A 7,958-nucleotide genomic window follows, 5' to 3' on the forward strand; every position below is an offset into this window, starting at 1 on the left:
TTAAATAACAAAGAAATTTTCTTCATCTCGGCCTTACTAGGAATTTTCGTCAGCAACAACACTTGACAATTCTCATGTTTCTTGAGTACATCTGTAACACTCTCTTTTAACGTAACTCTATGATTCACCACTGTGGGGCAGTGTGTTATTAACGTAAATTAATTGAGTAATTAACTTGTTAATTATGTTTGAATGGCGTCCAAGTGAGGTGCAGTAACGTAGTTGATTGTCTTGGTGACATTGAGTGTTAAAGTAACTGTGGCGAGTGTCTTAGTGACATTTGAGATAATAAAGTAATTACTGAGGTAATTGTCCTGGTGACATTGTTGTTTTATTTCACGTGTTCCTGTCATGTGTTGGTGTTTGACCTGACCAGAGTGTACACCAAGTGTCTCAGGTTAGTTCATTGTTGTTGATGACCTGTCCAGTGGGTCGAGGCCTTGTGTCTGTATACATCTGTCAGGTGGTGGGTCAAGGTCACCTGCTACAACAGTGGGTCGAGGCCTTGTGTCTGTATACATCTGTCAGGTGGTGGGTCAAGGTCACCTGCTACAACAGTGGGTCGAGGCCTTGTGTCTGTATACATCTGTCAGGTGGTGGGTCAAGGTCACCTGCTACAACAGTGGGTCGAGGCCTTGTGTCTGTATACATCTGTCAGGTGGTGGGTCAAGGTCACCTGCTACAACAGTGGGTCGAGGCCTTGTGTCTGTATACATCTGTCAGGTGGTGGGTCAAGGACACCTGCTACAACAGTGGGTCGAGGCCTTGTGTCACTACACACCTGTCAGGTGGTGGGTCAAGGACACCTGCTACAACAGTGGGTCGAGGCCTTGTGTCACTACACACCTGTCAGGTGGTGGGTCAAGGTCACCTGCTACAACAGTGGGTCGAGGCCTTGTGTCTGTATACATCTGTCAGGTGGTGGGTCAAGGTCACCTGCTACAACAGTGGGTCGAGGCCTTGTGTCACTACACACCTGTCAGGTGGTGGGTCAAGGACACCTGCTACAACAGTGGGTCGAGGCCTTGTGTCTGTATACATCTGTCAGGTGGTGGGTCAAGGTCACCTGCTACAACAGTGGGTCGAGGCCTTGTGTCTGTATACATCTGTCAGGTGGTGGGTCAAGGACACCTGCTACAACAGTGGGTCGAGGCCTTGTGTCACTACACACCTGTCAGGTGGTGGGTCAAGGTCACCTGCTACAACAGTGGGTCGAGGCCTTGTGTCACTACACACCTGTCAGGTGGTGGGTCAAGGACACCTGCTACAACAGTGGGTCGAGGCCTTGTGTCACTACACACCTGTCAGGTGGTGGGTCAAGGACACCTGCTACAACAGTGGGTCGAGGCCTTGTGTCACTACACACCTGTCAGGTGGTGGGTCAAGGACACCTGCTACAACAGTGGGTCGAGGCCTTGTGTCACTACACACCTGTCAGGTGGTGGGTCAAGGTCACCTGCTACAACAGTGGGTCGAGGCCTTGTGTCTGTATACATCTGTCAGGTGGTGGGTCAAGGTCACCTGCTACAACAGTGGGTCGAGGCCTTGTGTCACTACACACCTGTCAGGTGGTGGGTCAAGGACACCTGCTACAACAGTGGGTCGAGGCCTTGTGTCACTACACACCTGTCAGGTGGTGGGTCAAGGACACCTGCTACAACAGTGGGTCGAGGCCTTGTGTCACTACACACCTGTCAGGTGGTGGGTCAAGGACACCTGCTACAACAGTGGGTCGAGGCCTTGTGTCACTACACACCTGTCAGGTGGTGGGTCAAGGTCACCTGCTACAACAGTGGGTCGAGGCCTTGTGTCTGTATACATCTGTCAGGTGGTGGGTCAAGGTCACCTGCTACAACAGTGGGTCGAGGCCTTGTGTCACTACACACCTGTCAGGTGGTGGGTCAAGGACACCTGCTACAACAGTGGGTCGAGGCCTTGTGTCTGTATACATCTGTCAGGTGGTGGGTCAAGGTCACCTGCTACAACAGTGGGTCGAGGCCTTGTGTCACTACACACCTGTCAGGTGGTGGGTCAAGGACACCTGCTACAACAGTGGGTCGAGGCCTTGTGTCACTACACACCTGTCAGGTGGTGGGTCAAGGTCACCTGCTACAACAGTGGGTCGAGGCCTTGTGTCTGTATACATCTGTCAGGTGGTGGGTCAAGGTCACCTGCTACAACAGTGGGTCGAGGCCTTGTGTCACTACACACCTGTCAGGTGGTGGGTCAAGGACACCTGCTACAACAGTGGGTCGAGGCCTTGTGTCTGTATACATCTGTCAGGTGGTGGGTCAAGGTCACCTGCTACAACAGTGGGTCGAGGCCTTGTGTCACTACACACCTGTCAGGTGGTGGGTCAAGGACACCTGCTACAACAGTGGGTCGAGGCCTTGTGTCACTACACACCTGTCAGGTGGTGGTGTTGGAAATTTCCAACATCGAATACAACACTGTTGTATTCTCATTAATTATTACTAACTCTACTGATTATTGTAGTAAGTAAAATTAACACCACGTAGAATTCACATGTACTAATAATTTCATCTGTGCAGTAGGCTAGAATTCTCACGTCACCCGACGCCAGTATTGCGTCAGATTTCATTACAATAAACACATTATATCCAATGTATCTGAGAACTGAATTCGATTCTCTATAACCAAGGCGTTCTATGTGATAATTAATTACAGATGAATTGGCCTCCAACTAAAAGCCGAATAGAGCGTTAGAGTCATAGCAGTTATCTAGTAATGAAAATTAACGTCACAAGTGAATGCCATGGAGAGACATTAATTCCTCTCCCTTATATGTTTACTATCACGAAACTGGCAAATAATAATATTTCCCTCTTCTAAATAATAAACCCGTCCTGTCTCCAACATTTCAAGCACAAATGCGAGAAATACTAATATTCATGACAATAATTTGTCTAATGAACGCAAGACGCGGCGTGGGGAAGGAGGGCACGCCAGTACACGTGTGCATAAGCTCTCGAGCGGACCTGTTCGCGTCGTGCTCACGAGGAGACGCCATTACCCAGTCATCAGGGTAAACGTTATCCATCCTCAGAAGAAAGTCGCCACTGTGAGGCGTGAACAACCTTGCAGACAATATCTTCAACTGGTGTCAGTGTAATATAAGGAACCTTTTTAATCTGGTTCTTGACTACACGTGACCGGCCAGAGAAGCGCGCCATTATCCAGGATAGGTGAAGCCAGAGCCTGGGGCGCGAATTTCGGCAATCTTAAAACTTATACAGTGCCCATATTAGCTAAGTATCTTATCCTTATTTGATGCATCGTGTAAGGTGTAGAATAGTAGCTGGGTGATTTGTCGTGACGACGTATACCAACACCAAACCACAGGTTATTACCCATTATCTCCTATTAATATTAATTTCTTGAACATAGAGATTCAGTAGTTTAATTAGTTGCTACTGTAAATATTTGTTTTGCAGCACGTGAGAAGAATTCTCCCTGCCGCCCTCTCCCATGTTAATCCATCCCACTCGTCATCTAGCCGAGCCCAGGAGATTCGGAGGAAGCATCGTGACTTACACAAAGGAATCGTCATTAAGCTAAGATTCCTTTGTTTTCCTTTATTAATTATCTGGAATTATTTACATGCAGAACTCTTTTTGGATTGACATGTGTTTATTGTGATTATCATTATTATACTCATAATCTATGTTCCCATTAATGGTAATGACATTGGTTTCATAATAATTCATAGGATTAGATTATTATATCTTGGATTAGTGAACGAACCACACTAGTTCCTGGACGTACTGAGTTTCAGTAATAACCCCCCAATGTAGGTGTTTGAGGGTTTGATTCATTTAATTATACAGCCCATTAATTATTTCTATGATCATATTCTCTAGTATTTTATCCATAGTTACTGGTTCATCTAGGAATTATCTAATGATCAGAAATTCTCAGTTTCCCTCTTTACTATAAAAGCGGGTGGTCCTTCGTAATTTAATTTACTACATTAATATTTAAATAATTAGATTCAAGCCCCAAATGTCCCACACTATGGTCCTTCAAACCGGATAGGCATTAAAATTATAATTAAAATATTAATCATTAATAACTAATCTTTGTGTGATAGAAGCTAGACTAACTATTTAATTAATTGTGTCAACTAAAAGTGTAACACATCAGTTAGCCTAGATCACACTAACATATTGCTACTTTCACCTCATGTATAAAGTAGCTTTAGTGGGTCATAGCCAATTACCCACAACACTTAGACCTATACCTCACACAGAGGTGAGAATCTGAGTTCTTTAGGTCACTTTAGGTCAATCTTTAGGTCACCAGGAGCAACAGCTCATAACTTTTATAATAACCCCACCCTAACACCTGCGTTAGAGTGGCCTCACCATCTAACCATTATATACTTAGGTGGTAATGACATCCACCCTACTCGTCATCCAGCTGAGGTGATCAAACACCTCAAAGCCATAATTTCTTCTTTCAAGCTCATCAGTGAATCGGTAGTATTCACATTAGTGGAGCCTCGCCAACCAAGTCAAGATAATCGTTGGGGAGTAACCCCAGAATACTACCTGAGAGCTGCTAAGTACATAAATTTCAGGCTGAAAAAACGAGTGAGATTGGATGCCACATATATCCAATTTACAGCCAGAACCTGACCAGAGATGGTGTACACTTGTCAGGGGAATCTAGGTTGCATGTGGTTGACAAGTTAATTAACACCATCAACCATCACAAAAGGCTGTGACTAGCAAGCCAAACTTAACTGTACATAATTGTTCACCTGTGTGTGCAAGAGCACTCTTATAAAACAAAAAAACCAAAAATACAGCACAACTATATTCACCTTACTGCACCACAATAATCTTTACCAATGTTATTAGGTAGAATTTAGGCTGAGATTGTGCTGAATTTGGTACAAGCCCAGACTAAATAACTTTATAGTTCTTAGTTAGGAATTATTACGACTAGACCTAAGCTAGTCAGTGTTGTATGTATTATACTATTTGTGCTGACCCTATACAGGGTGGGATTAAATTTTTAGATAACTCTGATTGGAGTGTCTCCATAATATTTCTCTTGTATGCATTATTTTGTGTATCTATTTTGTGTATTGCTGAATAACCTCCATTAACTCTGATGGTGATATAGAAGAGCTAACCGGACGAGAACTAATGGTGAAGTTCAGACAGTGCACAAAATATCTAGCTATTTGTTGTTAGGTAGGTAGGTACATTCAACCTCAAGTGAGGTAAATTATAAATAGCCACCTTAAATTACGCTACATTTAATGTTACTTGTCCACTAATGAACAAGTACCCGAGCTTCATTAGTAATACATATACTAACACTGTGAAGTTTGAGCCTAAGCCCAACATGGCTACTCCTGAGCAATTGAGGAGAACCTACAGTAGCCTTAAAGGTCATTTGACCAGGTTAATTAATAAACAAATCCACAAGGGCCGTGACGAGGATTCGAACCTACGTCTGAGAGCATCCCAGACGCTGCCTTAATCGACTGAACTACGACATGGTCAAGAGACCATGACATAGCTCGAGTGCATGGGGGAGTTGTGTAAAATCCTGGTTTGTGTCTCAGGGAGGTTGCAGGATCCGAGTAAGTTCAGTAGTACTTCTGGTTTCAACTCTTTTGACCATGTCGTAGCTCAGTCGATTAAGGCAGCGTGTGGGATGCTCTTAGACGTAGGTTCGAATCCTCGTCACGGCCCTTGTGGATTTGTTCATTGATGCTTCACGCTATTGTGATTTTTGTGTGTAGTTACGCTAATACACTGTCACCCTGACAATTAGCAGTCACTTCAATACGTTAAATTATTGTTTATCACAATAGATGAAACAATCAATTAACAACTCAATACAGTATCAAACTGATAGCTAACAATCAATGACAATAACGACTTCATTAAATAAGTTAGATGGCTTTAAATAATTAATCTGAAGGATTAATTATCTGGTGTCAGCAGACAATTAAGCCACTAACAAGAGTATCGCTCTATACCACAACACAATCAGCACACACACACATGAGAAATAATCTAAAGAGAAACAATCAACAATCAATGACTTAGTCTTACTGGTCCTCTGGAATGAGATAGAAACACAGTGTCACACGGACATTAATGATCAATCAAGTCATTAACTACACTTAGACGTTAACAGCCTAATTGTCAATGTGTTATAGTTCACTTGTACACACACACAACACGTCACCTGTCCCTCTCACTAGTGACAGGTCAAGGACGGTTAAGAGCTGTCACCACACACATTAACAACCCCATAATCCCTTTGGACTACTGACACAGAGGTCACGTTACGAGCACACTCTCATAAATCCCAGATTGAGTGCTTTACTGTACCACCAAAACGATTGTGCACAATAGAATATGAGGAATAGAGGAATCTTATCATAAACAACAACCTCAACAAAAATCCCATAGTTCTGGGAGGTGACTTCAGTATTGACCTCAGGCAACAAAATAGCCCTCAAGTAGACTATTTCCTTAACAGCATGAATTCCTGTATGCTCATCCCCACAATCACCAGGACCACCCGAGTCACTCAACCATCGGCCACTACCCTGGATCACTTATGGACCAACATAACAGCTCCCCTTACATCTGGTATAATCACTGACACAACAACTGACCACTATCATACCTTCCTTGTAGCCGACGTGGCCATAACACCTCCAGCCAACAAGAAACTTACCTTTAGGTTACACAGTGAAGCAGCAATAGGTAATCTCACAAATGCCCTACACAATATAAACTGGGAATCTGAATTTAACAATACACAGGATATAAATTCGTTAACTAGCCTCTTCCTTTCCAAAATACTAAGCCTTTACAATACTTATTGTCCTCTCCTCACCAAGCAAGCAACTGGCAAAAGGTTAAATAATCCCTGGCTCACTAATGGCATACTCAATGCAATCGACAAGAAACATGAATATGAAATAAACTTAGGATTGGCCTAGTTACAAAGGCAGTAGTTAAGAGGTACTCGTCAGTGCTTACCAGTATAATAAGAAGAGCAAAGCGTTCCTATTACGAGAATAGATTCAAATAAGCAAAAGGCAACATGAAAAGCACATGGAGAGCCATCTCTAACATCCTAGGAGCTAAACAACATTCACATAATAAGATAAAAATCTCCAAGGATGGTTATACACCTGCAACACATCTTGAAATAGCAACTGAATTTAATAGCTTCTTTTCATCGATTGGTGCTAACCTTGCCAGTAAAATCCATAGACTCAGACACGTGTTACCACATATCTTTCCAGGCAGCTACCCAAACTCTCTTCTCCTCTCACCGGTCAGCCCTACAGATGTTGTGTCCATCATTCACTCACTAAAAGCCAAAGCTGGAACATTAATGAAATACCGTCGATGGTATACAAGAGTGCCTCCCATGCCCTTGCACCACCCACAGCTTTGCTGTTCAATAAATCTCTAGAGTGTCATACCTTCCCTGACATCCTTAAAAAAGCAAGAGTAACGCCAGTTCATAAAGGAGGTAACACGGCAGACATAAATAAATACAGACCCATACCAAATCTACCTATATTATCAAAAATATTTGAAACAATTATTTAAAAACAGCTCTACTCCTGTCTCGTAAAATTCAATATACTAAGTCCCTGTCAATTTGGCTTCCGCTCCCAAAAGAGTACCACTGATGCAATTGTTAGTCTGCTTGACTTAATCTACTCAGCCCTGGACAAAAGTGAGTTTCCGATTGGACTCTTCATCGACCTGAGCTTTTGATACTGTTAATCATGACTACCTCTTACTTAAACTCCACCATTATGGAATCCGTGGTCTTGCCCTGAACTATATCCGATCCTATCTTAGTGACAGACACCAATATGTAGCCATCAATGATATAACCTCTCTTACTCTATCACTAACCGTAGGGGTGCCACAGGGCAGCAT

This window comes from Procambarus clarkii, chromosome 14 (assembly GCF_040958095.1).
Source record: "Procambarus clarkii isolate CNS0578487 chromosome 14, FALCON_Pclarkii_2.0, whole genome shotgun sequence".
NCBI classification, from domain to species: Eukaryota; Metazoa; Arthropoda; class Malacostraca; order Decapoda; family Cambaridae; genus Procambarus; species Procambarus clarkii.